The sequence below is a fragment of the Nicotiana tabacum genome, chromosome 10 (genome assembly GCF_000715075.1).
Source record: "Nicotiana tabacum cultivar K326 chromosome 10, ASM71507v2, whole genome shotgun sequence".
Classification (NCBI taxonomy): Eukaryota; Viridiplantae; Streptophyta; class Magnoliopsida; order Solanales; family Solanaceae; genus Nicotiana; species Nicotiana tabacum.
Window position 1 is genome coordinate 117873895 of NC_134089.1, and position 16561 is coordinate 117890455.

General features: G+C 40.2%; 1 long non-coding RNA gene across 1 annotated transcript; it reads right to left on the reverse strand.

Annotated features, from left to right (window-relative positions):
- Nucleotides 1-10751: 10751 nt before the first annotated feature.
- On the reverse strand, nt 10752-15806 carry LOC107796707 (uncharacterized). Its single transcript, XR_001650468.2, has 3 exons — nt 15188-15806; nt 12735-12813; nt 10752-10989 (listed from the first exon to the last, which is right to left on the reverse strand). It is a non-coding gene; the product is annotated as an uncharacterized LOC107796707 (long non-coding RNA).
- Nucleotides 15807-16561: the final 755 nt, after the last annotated feature.

Sequence of the window (16561 nt, forward strand, 5' to 3'; positions counted from 1 at the left end):
GGTGACGAGCGCGTACTTGTGCTAATTGTTGAAAATCTGGTTTTCATTAAGTAGTTACTAGTATGTTTCCTTCCCTGGTTATGTTACTTGCACTTTAAGCCTGTTGTTAGCGTAGGAAATCATGTCTAAGTGATTTAATTGCTTTATTTGCTCAAACTGCTTTACCTGAATTCTGTGCAGCATGCTAGACTAAAACTACTTGATTGCCTTAATATGAAATTGACATTGCTGAATATTTTCCTGTTGCTGCTATGTATTTACATTGGGACTACGGACGTGGGATTCCGATAGATCCCCTTTGTCTGTTTATTTAGGACTACGGATGTGGGATTCCGGTAGATCCCCTTACATAGTTATATGGAACTACGGAACTACCCCCGGTAGATTCCCCCAGTACTGGGTATTTATATTTGGGACTACAGATCGGGATTTCGGTAGATCCCCGCTCACTGATAGTTGGACTACAGGATGGGATCCCGGGAGATCCACTGGATAGGTGTAATTGGGACTACAAGACGGTATCCTGGAAGGTACCCCGGTTGTTATCTCTGTGTTGAGTTGTATTTCCTCTCCGTGATTATCTTGTCTCTGTTCTAGTGGTTGTTGTTCTTTCTATTCTATGTTATTTCTTATCGTTGCACTTAATTATACTGTCTTATTCTACACTGTAGAACTTTATATTTTATTTAACCTCAGTAGGTCCCTGACCTTCCTCGTCACTACCCGACCGAGGTTAGGCTCGGCACTTACTGAGTACCACTGTGGTGTACTCATGCCCTTTCTGTGCATGTTTTTCTTGTGCATATCCAGGTACTTCGACTCAGTCCTATCACCCTTGAGGCGAGACGACTATTCCAGACACTTCGAGGTATATCTGTCGTGTCCGCAGACCGAGGAGTCCCGTTCTACTCTCCCTATTGTATTAGCCCTTCTGTATTTCTTTTCCTTGTTAGATATTCTGGAGTTAGACACTGGTAGACATTCCAAGGCTTGTGGTTTCATGAGATTTCGGGTTTTGGGAAATGTTGTTAGTTTTGAGAAGTTGTATTGTATATGCCGAGCGACATTTTAAATACTGTTTCATTCGATTATTTTGGCTTTTAATTATTTCTTCTACAAGTTTTGTTTACTTTCTGTATTTGTTAGGCTTACCTAGTCGTAGAGACTAGGTGTCGTCACGGCAGTTCACGGAGTGTGAATTGGGGTCATGACAAGTTGGTATCAGAGCTCTAGGTTAATAGGAGTCATGAATCATAAGTCGGTTTATTAGAGTATCGCTGATCGGTACGGAGATGTCTGTACTTATCTACGAGAGACTATGTAACTGTTAGGAAAATTCCACTTCATTTGATTTCCTTGTCGTGCGAGATTTGATGTCACAATTCTAAACTTCTGTCTTCTATTCTCTCACAGATGGTGAGGACACGCGCTACCCGAGATGATCAGGCACCCGCTCCCCCTACTGCAGCCATCATAGGCCGGGGCCTGGGTAGAGGCCGAGGACGCGCACGTGGTGCAACCAGAGCACCTGCACGAGCTGCCACCGAGGTACCGCCAGCAGTTCCAGCCGGAGTCCAGGCACCTGATACGTCTACTGCTACTACTACTCCAGCACTTCAGGAGACTCTAGCACGGTTCATGAGCATGTACACCACTTTGGCTCAGGCAGGGTTGCTTCCCCTTGCTGCAGCTATGTCTCAGGCTCGGGGAGGAGCACAGACTCCCGCCGCCCGCACTCCTGAGCAACAAGTTCATGTTGAGCAAGTCCCTAAGATTATTCCTATATAGTCTATAGTCCGAGATCAGCCCGAGGACAGGGCAGTGGTTTATGAGGATGAGCAGCTGAGTCTTGAGAGGTTCAAGAAGTACAAGCCTCCGATATTTAGTGGTCTAGCATCGGATGATGCTCTGGGATTTCTAGATGAGTGTTATTGCATTCTCCGTACTATGGGTATATCAGGGTCGAGCAGGGTTTCCTTCACTACTTTTTAGCTTTGAGGAGCCGCCTATGAGTGGTGGCGCACCTATGAGTTAGATAGTTCGGATGAGGTTGCTTCACTGACTTGGACTCAGTTTTCAAATCTGTTCCTGAGAGAGTATGTTCCTCAGAGCCTCAGAGACGCATGGCGCGCAGAGTTTGAGAATTTGTGCCGGGGTACTATGACTGTCTCAGAGTATGCTGTCCGTTACACTAGTTTGACTAGACATGCACCAGCCTTGGTTTCTACTGTTCGCGAGAGGGTTCACCGGTTTATTGAGGGCCTTATTCCCAACATCAGGTCTAGCATGGCTCGTGAGTTGGAGATGGATATTTCTTATCAGCAGGTGGTGAGCATTGCTAGAAGTATTGAGGGTATGCCTGCTAGGGAGAGAGAGGTTAGGGAGGCCAAGAGGTCTCGAGAGTCAGACCATTATTCTGGTTCTCGTACCCCAGCTGTAGATCGCCATGGTAGGAGTTATATGAGTCACTATGTTCATTCAGCTCTTCCAGTAGCCAGTGGTATTCCAGCTCCTCCTAGGCCTCAGGAGCCTTATTATGCACCTCCGGTTTCTAGCGCGTCTCCTGCGCGGGGTGCTTTTAGAGGTCAGTCCAGCAGACCTGGCCCGAGCTAGTCATAGCCGCCATGTCCTCCCAGAGCTTGTTTTGAGTATGGTGACACACGCCATATGGTGAGTGATTGCCCCAGACTTGGGAGGGGTGAACCTCCGTAGACTTCTCAGTCACAGCATGCCTCGCAAAGTTCTCAGGCTATGGTTACAGCTCCAGTTGCTACCCCACCTACTCAGCTAGCTAAAAGTGGAGGTTGGGGAGGTAGAAGTCACCCTAGGGGTGAGGCCAGGCCCAATACTATGCCCTTCCTGCCCGTACTGAGGTTGTTGCCTCCGATTCTATCATCACAGGTATTATACTGGTTTGTCACAAAGATGCATCGGTTCTATTTGATCCAGGCTCCACTTACTCTTATGTGTATTCTTATTTTGCTCCGCATTTGGGTGTACCTCGAGATTCTTTGAGTTCCCCTATTTATGTTTTTACTAATGTGGGAGATTCTCTTGTTGTGGACCTCATTTATCGGTCGTGTTTGGTTGCTCTTAGTGGTTTTGAGACCAGAGTCAATTTATTATTGCTCAGTATGGTAGATTTTGAATTTATCTTGGGTATAGACTGGTTGTCGCCCCATTATGCTATTCTCGATTGTCACGCCAAAATCGTGACGCTGGCTATGCCAGGTGTACCGCATGTTGAGTGGATGGGTACTTTAGATCACACTTCTAGTAGAGTTATTTCTTTTCTTAAAGCTCAACATATGGTTAAGAAGGGGTGTGACGCGTATCTAGCTTATGTGAGAGATGTCAGTATTGATACCCCTTCAGTTGATTCAGTCCCAGTAGTACGGGATTTTCCCGATGTGTTTCCAGCTAATCTTCCGAGCATGTCGCCTGATAGAGATATTGATTTTGGAATTGATCTGTTGTCGGGCACTCAACCTATTTCTATTCCTTCATATTGTATGGCTCCTCCTGAGTTGAAGGGGTTGAAGGATGAGTTATAGGAATTGCTTGATAAGGGTTTTATTTGGCCAGTGTATCACCTTGGGGTGTTCCTATCTTGTTTGTGAAGAAAAGGGATGGTTCTATGCGTATGTGTATTGATTATCGCCAGTTGAACAAGGTTACAGTGAAGAATCGTTATCCTTTCCTCGTATTGATGATCTGTTTGACCAGCTTTAGGGCGCACGGGTGTTTTCTCAGATTGACTTATGCTCAGGTTACCAACAGTTGAAGATTCGGGAGCCAGATATCTCGAAGACTGCTTTCAAGATTCGGTATGGTCATTACGAGTTCCTTGTTATGTCATTTGGGCTGACCAATACCCTAGCAGCCTTTATGCATTTGATGTACAGTGTGTTCCGACCATATCTCAACTCGTTTGTCATTGTCTTTATTGATGATATTCTAGTGTATTCCCGGAGTCGGGAAGATCATGAGCGGCACTTGAGGACAGTGCTTCAGACCTTGAGAGAAAAGAAGTTATATGCTAAGTTATCGAAATGTGAGTTTTGGTTGGATTCCGTGGCATTCTTAGGCCACGTGGTATTGAGTGAGGGTATTCAAGTGGATCCGAAGAAAGTAGAGGCAGTGCAGAGTTGGCCAAGGCCATCCTCAGTTACAGAGATCTATAGTTTTCTCGGCTTGGCGGGTTACTACCGTCGTTTTGTGGAGGGGTTTTCATCGATTTCAGCCCCTATGACCAGACTGGCCCAGAAGGGTGCTCCATTCCAGTGGATGGAAGAGTGTGAGGCGAGCTTTTAGAAGCTCAAGACAGCTTTGACTACAACCCCAGTGTTGATATTGCCTACAGGTTTGGGGTCTTACACTGTCTATTGTGATGCCTCGAGGATTGGCCTTAGAGCGGTTTTGATGCAGGACGGTAGGGTGATTGCCTATGCATCCAAACACTTGAAGGTGCATGAGAATAACTACCATGTCCATGATCTAGAGCTTGTTGCCATTGTTCACGCCCTGAAGATCTGGCGCCATTATTTGTACGGTGTGTCGTGTGAGATTTATACTGATCATCGGAGCTTGCAACACCTGTTCAAGCTAAAGGATCTTAATTTGCACTAGAGGAGGTGGTTGGAGTTGCTGAAGGACTATGATATCACTATTTTATATCACTTGGGAAAGGCCAATGTGGTGGCCGATGCTTTGAGTTGCCAGGCAGAGAGTTTGGGGAGTTTGGCTTATTTACCAGCATCAAAGATGCCTATAGCGATGGATGTTCAGGCCTTAGCCAACCAGTTTGTGAGATTGGATATTTCGGAGCCCAGTCGGGTTCTAGCTTGCGTGGTTTCTCGGTCTTCCTTATTTTATCGTATCAGGGAGCGTCAGTATGATAACCCTCATTTGCTTGTCCTTAAGGACAAGGTTTAGCACAGTGATGCCAGAGATATGACTATTAGTGAGGATGGGGTATTGAGGATACAAGGTCGGATATGTGTACCCAATGTTGATGGGCTTCGGGAGTTGATTCTAGAGGAGGCCCATAGTTCGCGGTATTCCATTCATCCGGGTGCCGGGAAGATGTATCAGGATTTGAGACAACACTATTGATGAAGGCGGATGAAGAAAGATTAGTTGGATTTATAGCTTGGTGCCTCAACTGTCAGTAGGTGAAGTATGAGCACCAGAGACTGGGTGGGTTGCTTTAGCAAATAGAGATTCTGGAGTGGAAGTGGGAGCAGATCACCATGGACTTTGTAGTTGGGCTCCCACGGACCTTGAGGAAGTTCGATACCATTTAGGTGATTGTGGATCAGCTGACCAAGTCCGCGTATTTCATTCCTATGTGTACTACCTATTCATCGGAGCGTTTGAAGGAGATTTATATCCGGGAGATTGTTCGTCAGCATGGTATTCCAGTTTCCATCATTTCAGATAGAGGTACTCAGTTCACATCACGGTTCTGGAGGACTGTTTAGCATGAATTGGGTACTCTGGTGGAGTTGAGTACAACATTTCACCCTCTGACGGAAGGATAGTCCGAGCGCACTATTTAGATTCTTGAGGATATGCTCCGTGCGTGTGTGATTGAGTTTGGAGGGTCTTGGGATCAGTTCTTGCCATTGGCGGAGTTTGCCTACAACAACAGTTATCAGTCCAGCATTCAGATGGAACCGTATGAGGCTTTATATGGTAGGCGATGTAGATCCCCGGTGGGTTGGTTTGAGCCAAGTGAGACCAAATCATTGGGCACGGACTTGGTACAGGAGGCTTTGGAGAAGGTTAAGGTGATTCAGGATCGACTCTGTATAGCCCAGTCCAGACAGAAGAGCTACGTGGACCGGAAGGTTCGTGATGTTTCCTATATGGTTGGAGAGCGGGTTCTACTTTGGGTTTCGCCTATAAAGGGCGTTATGAGATTCGGGAAGAAAGGAAAGTTGAGTCCGAGGTTTATTGGTCCTTTTGAGATATTGCGGCGTGTTGGGAAGGTTACTTATGAGCTTGCCCTACCTCCCAGTTTGGCAGGAGTTCATCCGGTATTCCATGTTTCGATGCTCCAGAGGTATCACGGTGATCCATCGCATGTGTTGGATACCAGTTCAGTCCAGTTGGACAAGGATCTATCCTATGTTAAGGAGCCAGTGGAAATATTGGATATGCACGTTAGAAAGCTGAGGTCAAAGAACATTGTATTAGTGAAAGTTCAGTGGCGGGGTCAGCCGGTCGAGGAGGTGATCTGGTAGACCGAGCAGGATATGCATAGCCGTTACCCTCATCTTTTCACTACTTCAGGTATGTCACTATGCTCGTTCAAGGATGATCAAATGTTTAAGTGTAGGAGGATGTGATGACCCGACCGTTGTCTTAAGAATTCACGCCCCAATCCCCTATTAACTGCTTTTCCCATGTTTATTTCTGCTATTTTGATTTGCCGGGATGTTCGGTTTTGAGTTTCGGAGAGTTTTGGGACACTTAGTCCCTAAATGAGAGCTTAACTGTTGGAAATTTGACCATAGTCAGAATAGTGTGAAGATGATTCTGACGGTTCCGTTAGCTCCGTTGGGTGATTTCGGGCTTAGGGGCATGTTCGAATTGTGTTTTGGAGGTTCGTAGCTAATTTAGGCTTGAAATGCTAAAGTCAAATTTTGAAGTTTCCGGTTCGATAGTGAGATTTTGATCCAAGGGTCGGAATGAAATTCCGGAAGTTGGAGTAGCTCTATAGTGTTGAATGTAATGTGTGTGCAAATTTTCAGGTCATTCAGACGAGGTTTGATAGACTTTTTGATCGAAAGTGTATTTTTAGAGTTTTGGAGTTCTTAGGCTTGAATTCGCGGTTGATTCATCGTTTAGATGTTGTTTTAGGTGTTTTAAGGATTGATAGAAGTTTGGGCAGTGGTATTAGACTTGTTGGTGCCTTTGGTTGAGGTCCCGGGGGCCTCAGGATGGTTTTGGAAGGTTGTTGGAAGAATTTGGATTTTGGTGAGACGCTTTAGCTGCTGGTTTTCTGTCATAACTGCACCTGTGGTTGGGTTCCGCAGGTGCGTAGCCGAAAAAGCGGCATCGCCATCATAGAAGTGGAAAAGGAAGAAGCTGGTAGGGACCTCAGAAGCGGCCTCACATTTGCGTAAGGTTAACCGCAGGTGCGGGAGCTGGGCTTTAAGTGAAATGTCACAGAAGCGACCATGTCCTCGCAGAAGCGGGACCGCAGATGCAGTCCCAGGGACGCAGAAGCGGATTAACTGGACAGAAATATATAAATACTTGCCTTTGCGAATTTGAGTTATTTTCACCTCTTTTCAAACGGGAAGAAGCCTTGGAGACCATTTTCAAGAGAGATTTTCGGAGGAATTCATTGGGGTAAGGTCTTTGGTCCCTAAACTCGTTATTGGAGTGATTTTTATCATTATAAGCATGAAAAATTAAGGAAAATCAGTGGTAATTTTGGGGTTAGGGCTTGACTAATTAGAGGCCTTTGAGTAATTTTTTGAGAGACCAATTGAGGTCCGATTTTGGTACTTTTGTTATAAATGAACTCATGAGAGTGTGAGAATTCTGGAAATGTAACTTTTACCTGATTTTGAGACGTGGGCCCGAGTGGCATTTTGGTCATTTTACCTAATTTCGCGTATTAGCTTAGAATTTCTTTGTAGAATCAGTTGCTTGAAGTGTTATTTACATTATGAAATTGAATTGAATAGATTTGGACCATTTGGAGTTGAGTACTCGTGGCAAGAGCATGGTTTCAGATTGATTTGAGCTGGTTCGAAATAAGTGGCTTGCCTAACCTTGTGTGGAGGACCTTCCCCTTAGGATTTGATATTGTTGTTAATTGAAATGCCTTGTACGTGAGGTGACGAGTGCGTACTTGTGCTAATTGTTGAAAATCTGGTTTTCATTAAGTAGTTACTAGTATGTTTCCTTCCCTGGTTATGTTACTTGCACTTTAAGCCTGTTGTTAGCGTAGGAAAGCATGTCTAAGTGATTTAATTGCTTTATTTGCTCAAACTGCTTTACCTGAATTCTGTGCAGCATGCTAGACTAAAACTACTTGATTGCCTTAATATGAAATTGACATTGCTGAATATTTTCCTGTTGCTGCTGTGTATTTACATTGGAACTACGGACATGGGATTCCGATAGATCCCCCTTGTCTATTTATTTGGGACTGCGGATGTGGGATTCCGGTAGATCCCCTTACACAGTTATATGGAACTACGGGACTGCACCTAGTAGATTTCCCTAGTATTGGGTATTTATATTTGGGACTACAGATCGGGATTCCGGTAGATCCCTGCACAATGGACTACAGGACGGTATCCCAGGAGATCCACTGGATAGATGTAATTGGGACTACAGGACGGTATCCTGGAAGGTACCCCGGTTGTTATCTCTATGTTGAGTTGTCTTTCCTTTCCGTGATTATTTTGTCTCTGTTCTAGTGGTTGTTGGTCTTTCTATTCTATGTTATTTCTTACTGTTGCACTTAATTATACTGTCTTATTCCACACTGTCAAACTTTATATTTTATTTAACCTCAGTAGGATCCTGACCTTCCTCGTCACTACCCGACCGAGGTTAGGCTCGGCACTTACTGAGTACCGTTGTGGTGTACTCATGCCCTTTCTGCGCATGGTTTTCATGTGCAGATCCAGGTACTTCGACTCAGTCCTATCACCCTTGAGGCGAGGCGACTGTTCCAGAGACTTCGAGGTATATCTGCCACGTCCACAGACCGAGGAGTCCCTTTCTACTCTCCCTATTGCATTAGCCCTTCTGTATTTCTTTTCCTTGTTAGATATTATGGATTTAGACACTGGTAGACATTCCAAGGCTTGTGGTTTCATGAGATTCCGAGTTTTGGAAAATGTTGTTAGTTTCGAGAAGTTGTATTATATATGTCGAGCGGCATTTTAAATACTGTTTCATTCGATTATTTTGGCTTTTAATTATTTCTTCCTCAAGTTTTGTTTACTTTTTCATTTGTTAGGTTTACCTAGTCGTAGAGACTAGGTGCCGTCACGGCAGTTCACGGAGGGCGAACTGGGGTCATGATATTTACATTTTCTTTCCTATCTAAATTTGTATTCCGAACAGTGCTGTATTTTATTTTATTTTCTAGTAAATGCTCATGTACTTGTGACACCGGGTTCTGGGATAATTATGGGATATTCAGTATTGAAATTGGAAAATAATATTATTTATTTTGTAAAGTTCATCTTTTACTAGTTAAATTGAAGGAAATTTGTGATTTCAAAAACATTAAAATGAGAATTTAATTAACTAATTAGTGTTAGCTTGCCTGACAGTGGTGTCCGGCGCCATCATGACCTTTAACGAATTTTGGGTCGTGACAACTTTTATAGTACTTACCTCCTTATTATGACCATCTTGATCATTTGCTCCTCTCCTTCTTCAAGGAATTTTATCTTTGAGACCGACTAGTCTATTACGATTCATGCATACCATGGACTCTATCCGTCATGAACTTTATTCTATTTGGAGCATTAGTAGCTGAAATATGACATTTAGCTTTGAGTTAGCAAATCTCCTGGCAATATTTTGCAAATGAATTATCACTTGAACTTTAAGTTCACATTTTCTTGTACGAGAATATAGGTGTATAATAATTTATTCTATGTGTTACTTTTTCAACAGCCCATTTTCTCCTCTTAATATTGGGATCACCAACACATATCCCCAACCTTTTTTGGAGACCCATCTTTGTGCATTATGGTGGAATAATTAAATCATATAGTATATCCATATATCTAGATAGAAATTATTTGTTCTTGACCCTGAACCACTAATGATAAGGAGAATTTACCATAATTTGTTGGCTAGATGCGTACAAGTGCTGCTATATATTAAATAATACATATCATACCAAATGTTTTTGGGGAGTTTTGTTCTCATAACCAATGGATTAGCTATAATTGGAGGCATATAATTTCTGTTAAACCAACTTGGATTTAAACCAGCATTATCAAGATAATCATCATAATTTACATTCTGGAACTATGCTTTAATAATTTGAGCAAACAACCTTACAAAAGCCAAACTACAAGTTGATAACAAAACACTTGTGACCATACAATAGATGCATCTATCAAAATCATACAATAGTAAACGGTCCACATGTCAGGTGACTGGGCCCCCTTATATATCACCTTTTATTCGTTTGAGAAATCAAGAGATTCAATCCCAACCTTAATTGGTATATTATGAGAATAATCTAGAGAATTCTTGAAGAATCGTCTATTTCTTCAATATATGCCATTGTGAATTATCAATTAATTTTCACATCATAATTAAATCGCGATGGCCAACCGGTCATGCCAACTAGCATTTGTTTCAGTAAACCTCTAGTTTACTTGTGTCATGTGATTCCATCATCATGCTTATACTTATGTAGTATAAATAGAAGGAAAGTCGGGTAACTTGTTATACTTATCCAGTATGATTATAGTAATATGAAAATATTCAATCTTTCTTTCATTTATAGTTTCAATATGCCAACCATTTTGGCTAATATATTTGAAACTCAAAAATTTTCTTTTGAGATTTACTACAGTATCAATGTCATGAACAATTTCATTCATCCGGGTAGTAATAAATTAGTTCTTTCGGAGCTCTTAATTGATTTTGTTGTCACGACCAAAATTTCTCTATGTTGGGTATCATGATAGGGACTATGTAAGCCTAACATTAATTGAAACAACAATAATATTTAATAACATCTAACAATGTGAAATAGAAATCACTTTAAAATTTATAACCCAAAACCGGTAGTACAAGTCATAAAGCTCTACAGAGTTGCTAGAAAACCTCTAAATACAACTGTCTCGAAATAAGAGTGAACATTGTAAATACAAAATAAGAAGGTGACTATGAAGCCTGGGAACGCGGCAACAGGTTTACGTTGAGTCTCCTCAATAACAATCCACACAACTAGCTAAAGATCAACCGACTTCGAAATACCTGGATCTGCACAAGAAATGTGCAGAAGTGTAGTATGAGTACACCACGATGGTACCCAGCAAGTATCAAGACTAACCTCAGTGGAGTAGTGACGAGGAACAATCAAGACACCTACTGGACTAAATAACCTGAACAAAGTATAATAATTGAAACAACAGAGTACGATATCTATATAATAACTACGCATAATGATAATGATAATAATACGGTAATTGCAGTAAGAAAGGAAAACAACAACTAACAACGGAACACCATAATAATGACACAATAGGGTAAGTTGAACACTGTTTAAATCCGTAAGCACGATTAAAAAGAAGGCAGGTAGCAACCAGATAAAAATAACCACTTTTTCATTGGGATTTAGCCAATAACCTTCACGAGGTCACGAACCTCAATTATTCATAACTTAGAACACTTGGCACCTTGTGCCCTCACTACAACCAACAACTGAATGGACGACGCACATGCCAATAGAACCAGATGAGGATGTGTAGAAATGATCAATAACATCAAGGTCCGTTGTCTACACCAGTAAGAGTGATTAACTACATGTATGCTTGTTCAAGTGTTCTAACATAGTTCATGCCAGCTAGTAAGTATAGAAAAAGGAATGGACAACACGTAAAATATTTTCCCACAAGATAAAACTCACACATGTAAGTGCACCACCACACAAATATCAACAACAAGAATGCCCCTAGGCCATCGCAAGTCATCATAAATCAATCCCTGACATAGCCACCTTGTCTCGCCAAGTGTACAATAATATTATAAATACCCGCCTTGTCTCGCCATGCGTGCATAATAATGTTCCCACCTTGTCTCGCCACATGCACAACCTATATATATATATATATATATATATATATATATATATATATATATATGTACCGCCTTGTCATGCCGCATGTGCAAATATCAACAATAACAATAGCACGGCAGATACTTCGTGCAACCCAATAACACAAGTACGACAGAAACCTCGTGCATCACAATAACAACAACCGCACGGCAAAAACCTCGTGCATCACAATAACAAGTACAATAGCAACAATGATAATAAATACAAAAGTATGGCAAGTAAATCAACTCAAGAACTTTCGATCACAAAGAAATGGTAGAACTAGCTCACAAGGAAAAACCACAATAGAGAATACTAGGCATAATAAGAACAACCCAACAAGGGAGGAAATAATATGTAACAACGATCCCATAATATAAAAGTTAAACAACAAGGGAGCTAATACAAGTCAAATTATTTCAAATAAGGGCATGTCAACTAAGATATAGGATATCTAAACTTCTTTTAAGATTGGGCAATTACGAAGAAGATACAACAAATTCACTTAAGGATAAGCAGCGGAAAGAAAATCATAACCTCAATTAAGACCAAACAATTACAGGAGAGATAATAATAATTTCAACTAAAGATAAGCAGTTATGAAAATATAGCATGACAATAGAAGAGGTAAAAATCTCCGGTTCAGTCAAATAAGCAATGAGAGTGGATCATGAAGCAACTAATTCCACTTAAAGCACGTAGGGGTGAAACTAGTAATTAAGAAACTTTATCATAACAAAAACAACTTCATACTTAGTGAATATAAGGACCCAAGAATCCTAAAAGGCCAACTTTCTACAAATAAGTCCGAGCACGTATTCGTCACCTCACGTACACGGACTACAATTAGCATAGAAGACTCAAATCCTAAGAGGTAGTTCCCCCACATAAAGTTAAACAAGATACTTACCTCAAGAAGACAATTCGATATTCAAAAATGAACTCCTCGGATGAAATAACTCCAGACGGCTCAAATCTAGCGAAACTAACTTCAAAGCATAAATAAAACTTATAAGAAACGATTCCAGATCATAAAGCCTCAATCTTTATCAAACACTAAAAATCATCCCAAAATTGACCCCCAGGCCCGCACCTCGATAACCTGACAAATTTTACAAAATCCGAACACCCATTCCGATACGAGTTCAACCAAACAAAAATCATCAAATTTCGATATCATTTGGTCCCTCAAATCATCATTTTTTATTTTTAAAGTTTTCTTAAAAATTCTCATTTTTCCTCAACCCAAAACAAAAATTAAATAATAAAAATAAAGATAAAATCATGGAATATAATAAATTCTAGGTGAAGAATACTTACCCAATTGTTTTGCTTGAAAAATCCACAAAGAATTGCTCAAAACCGAGCTCTAGAACTCCAAAAATGGTGAAAATGGAAAACTCTTAGAATAGAGTAATATTTATTCGGCCTAGGTGCTAAAGCATCGCGAACGCGGAAGGACAATCGCATTCGCGAAGAAGAAAAATGAAAGCTGCCCAGAAGACCCTTCACGAACACTAGCAAAGGGACTCAAACGCGAAGAACAAGGGACATGAACTTACACGAATGCGTAAGGGGACATGCGAACGCGAAGAGGAAATGATCACCAGTGCCCAGGGCCTGGTTTGCACTACGCGAACGTGAGATGGAGAATACGAACGCGAAGAAGGAAGTGGAAGAACTTTGACAACGCGAGAGGATATGCGAAGATGAAATATTTCATCCTCCAAAATAACACTACGCGAACATGAAGGCAAGGAGGCGAACGTGATAAAGGAAACTAGATGACAGAAAACAACAGTCCAAAAATAGAAGGAAATGGCCCGTAGCCCATTCGAAACTCACTCGAGGCCCCCGGGACCTCATCTAAGCATACCAACAAGTTCCATAACCTAACATGGACTCGCTTGAGGTCTCATATCATATCAAACAATGTCGAAACTACGAATCGCACCAAAAATCGAACTTATGAACTTTTAAATCTTCCAACTTCTAATACTTGTCACACCTCCTTTTTTTACCCCCGAAAGGGGAGTATAAGAGAGTTTTTTCAATTAAAGTGACAATGACCGAAACAGAATTTATTTTATATTAAATCAGAGTCGCCACTTGGGATAATTTATGGTGACCCAAGTTACCGGTTAAAATTCCGAATCGAGGAAGTTTGACTCTGTTATACAGTCTGCGAAACATAGAAATCCGGGTAAGGAATTCTGTTAACCCGGAAGAAAGTGTTAGGCATTCCCAAGTTTTGTGGTTTTAGCACGGTCGCTTTGATCATACTTGGCTTATTAAATTATGTAATTACTTATTTTAAAACCTATGTACATTTACCTCTTACCGCTTTTAATTAAGAAATTATCCTAAAGCGAGTCACGCATACGTATACTCATTTTATTTGGCGCGTAGAAATCATGTCACGCGTAGGTGTCCACAATTAATCATGCTTTATTAATATTAAGAAAGTTTGGTCGAAGTTGCGCGAACTCATACCTCGATTTATTTTAAAAATCGTAATTATGTCACGCGAATGTGTATACAGTTATGATACTTATTTATTAATACGCGCCTAAATCATACTAGCAATTATTCAAGTAAATAAGTAACAAACATTGAAGTTTTGATTTTCATTTCAGTTTAGTTTAATGCCTCCACGGCCAATTTCCAACAAAGAAACACACAAACAGTGACAGATATGAACAGAATAAACGAAGTCAAAAATCCAAGCAAAGAAAGTATCTAAGACAAAATAGTCATCTAAGCAATTAGGAGTAAATACAGAAATCGATGGTAAATAACCAAAAGGGATTAAAACATGATCTCAGTCCACTTTGTAACAATAGGAGACCATTCTGACTCTACTGACCCACAAAACTTAAATGATAAAATACTACTAGTAGTACATAAGCTCAAGATTGATGGGGAAGTCTGCATTTGTTTTGACGTGATGGACCTTGTAGACTTAGCCTTTAGAAACTTTATTAATTGAAAATCTCTTTCACATAAGAGAACAAAACCTTTTATATGTTATGGACACTTTTAAGAAAAGATGACGAGGATGCTTATTAAAGAAATCTAAACTTAAGAAAAGCTCTAACAACAAAACCTCTTACTTAGAACTATAAGAATTTAAACTACTCATGAAAAGCATTTTAAAAGAAAACTAAACACTAGATGACAATTCGGATCTAACATAGCTTAACACAATTAGAGTGTAAGAAATAGCAGAAGAGAAATAAACGAGCCTAAGAATAAACTTGACATTAATCCCAATAATTAAGGATAGTTTCATGGATTTAATAGCACATTTTACTATTGTACCACACAAAAACGAAAATAGTGAAAGGAGTGTGAAGAATAAACCTCATATGAGCTTCTTTAATTTAGTGAAAGATCCAATAGCTACAAGCAAATCTGGATTCTTTGAATAGAATCTTTCTTTATTTTAAACATGAAGAAACTCCATTGAAGGTCTGATCTTTGAATCAACGACCAAAAAACTGGCCAGAAAACTTGAGCTAAATGTACGAAAATCTCGAACCAAGACTGGAGCTCGAACGACGGCGGCGAACTCGACTCGATCCGGACAGAATACCGCAGCAAACGACCGTGACAAGGCCTGTTTTATGACTGGCTTTGAAGGTGGCAATAGGGGTATTTTGAAGAGGGTAGGGTGACTGAAGCTTTTTGAGAGGAGGTGAGGTGAGAATCTGGCTATGGAAACGATCGAGAAATTTTCATTTTTGGGGAGGTGCCGCTGCTCTTCTTGGGGGAGCTAAAATGTCTAATAAAAGGGGTGAAGAAAACGACAGTCCTCAGTCTTAGGTTTAGGGTCTTGGTTTTCCAATCTTCTAGACTCTTCCTATAAAAATGCTCATGGTAGAAAATTCTTGGAACCTAAGAAACGTGTGAGCCCCTTTTAATGTCAGGTGAGATGAATGAAAGGGATCTAAGTTTGTGAGGGTAGTGTGATGTGCCTATTTTCTGAGGGGAAGGGATTAAAATGTGAGTTGGTTAGAGTGAGAGATAAAGGTAATGATATAATAACAACAAAATAGAAAATACTACAAATACTAATATTAATTACAAGCAATATTATTATTAAACATAAAAGAAAGGTAAATAACTACTTAAAGTTATATGATTCCCAAGAAAATTGTGAATGCCACACATTGCTACTTGCAATCGCCAAAGGTCATGACTGAAGCAAAACATTTTCCTTTTTCTTGTTTTTGGGTTTGCTTTTTTTTCCATTCATTCTTTTCTAATTTCCTCTTCTTCTTCTTTTTTGTAAAGATAAACCCCAAAATGCTAATTATTTAAAATAATTGAGAATAGTTAAAAAGAAAAATAAGATATCTATATTAAAAAAAACTTAAATACTACTCAATACTTATATAAGACCTACAACTTAAAATTCACACTACTAAGTAAAAGTATTTTTTGAAACTTTTCCTTTTTTATCTTTTGTAAAAATAAAATAAAACTAACTAGTCAAAATATCAATAAGCTAAACAAAGAAAATATTTTTGTAGTTTTTTAAATTTTAAGATTAAATAAAACAAAAACGTTTAAAAAGGTCAAAATAGTGATATTAGGCCTAAAACCAACATCTAAGCACTAAACGGTATAAAATTTCGGGGAGGGTCAAAAATTACATGTCTATAGCTGCCCCTCTTTGACTGAAAATACAAAGAGTTTTCAGACAAAGAATGACGAGACAGGTTTTTTGACCTG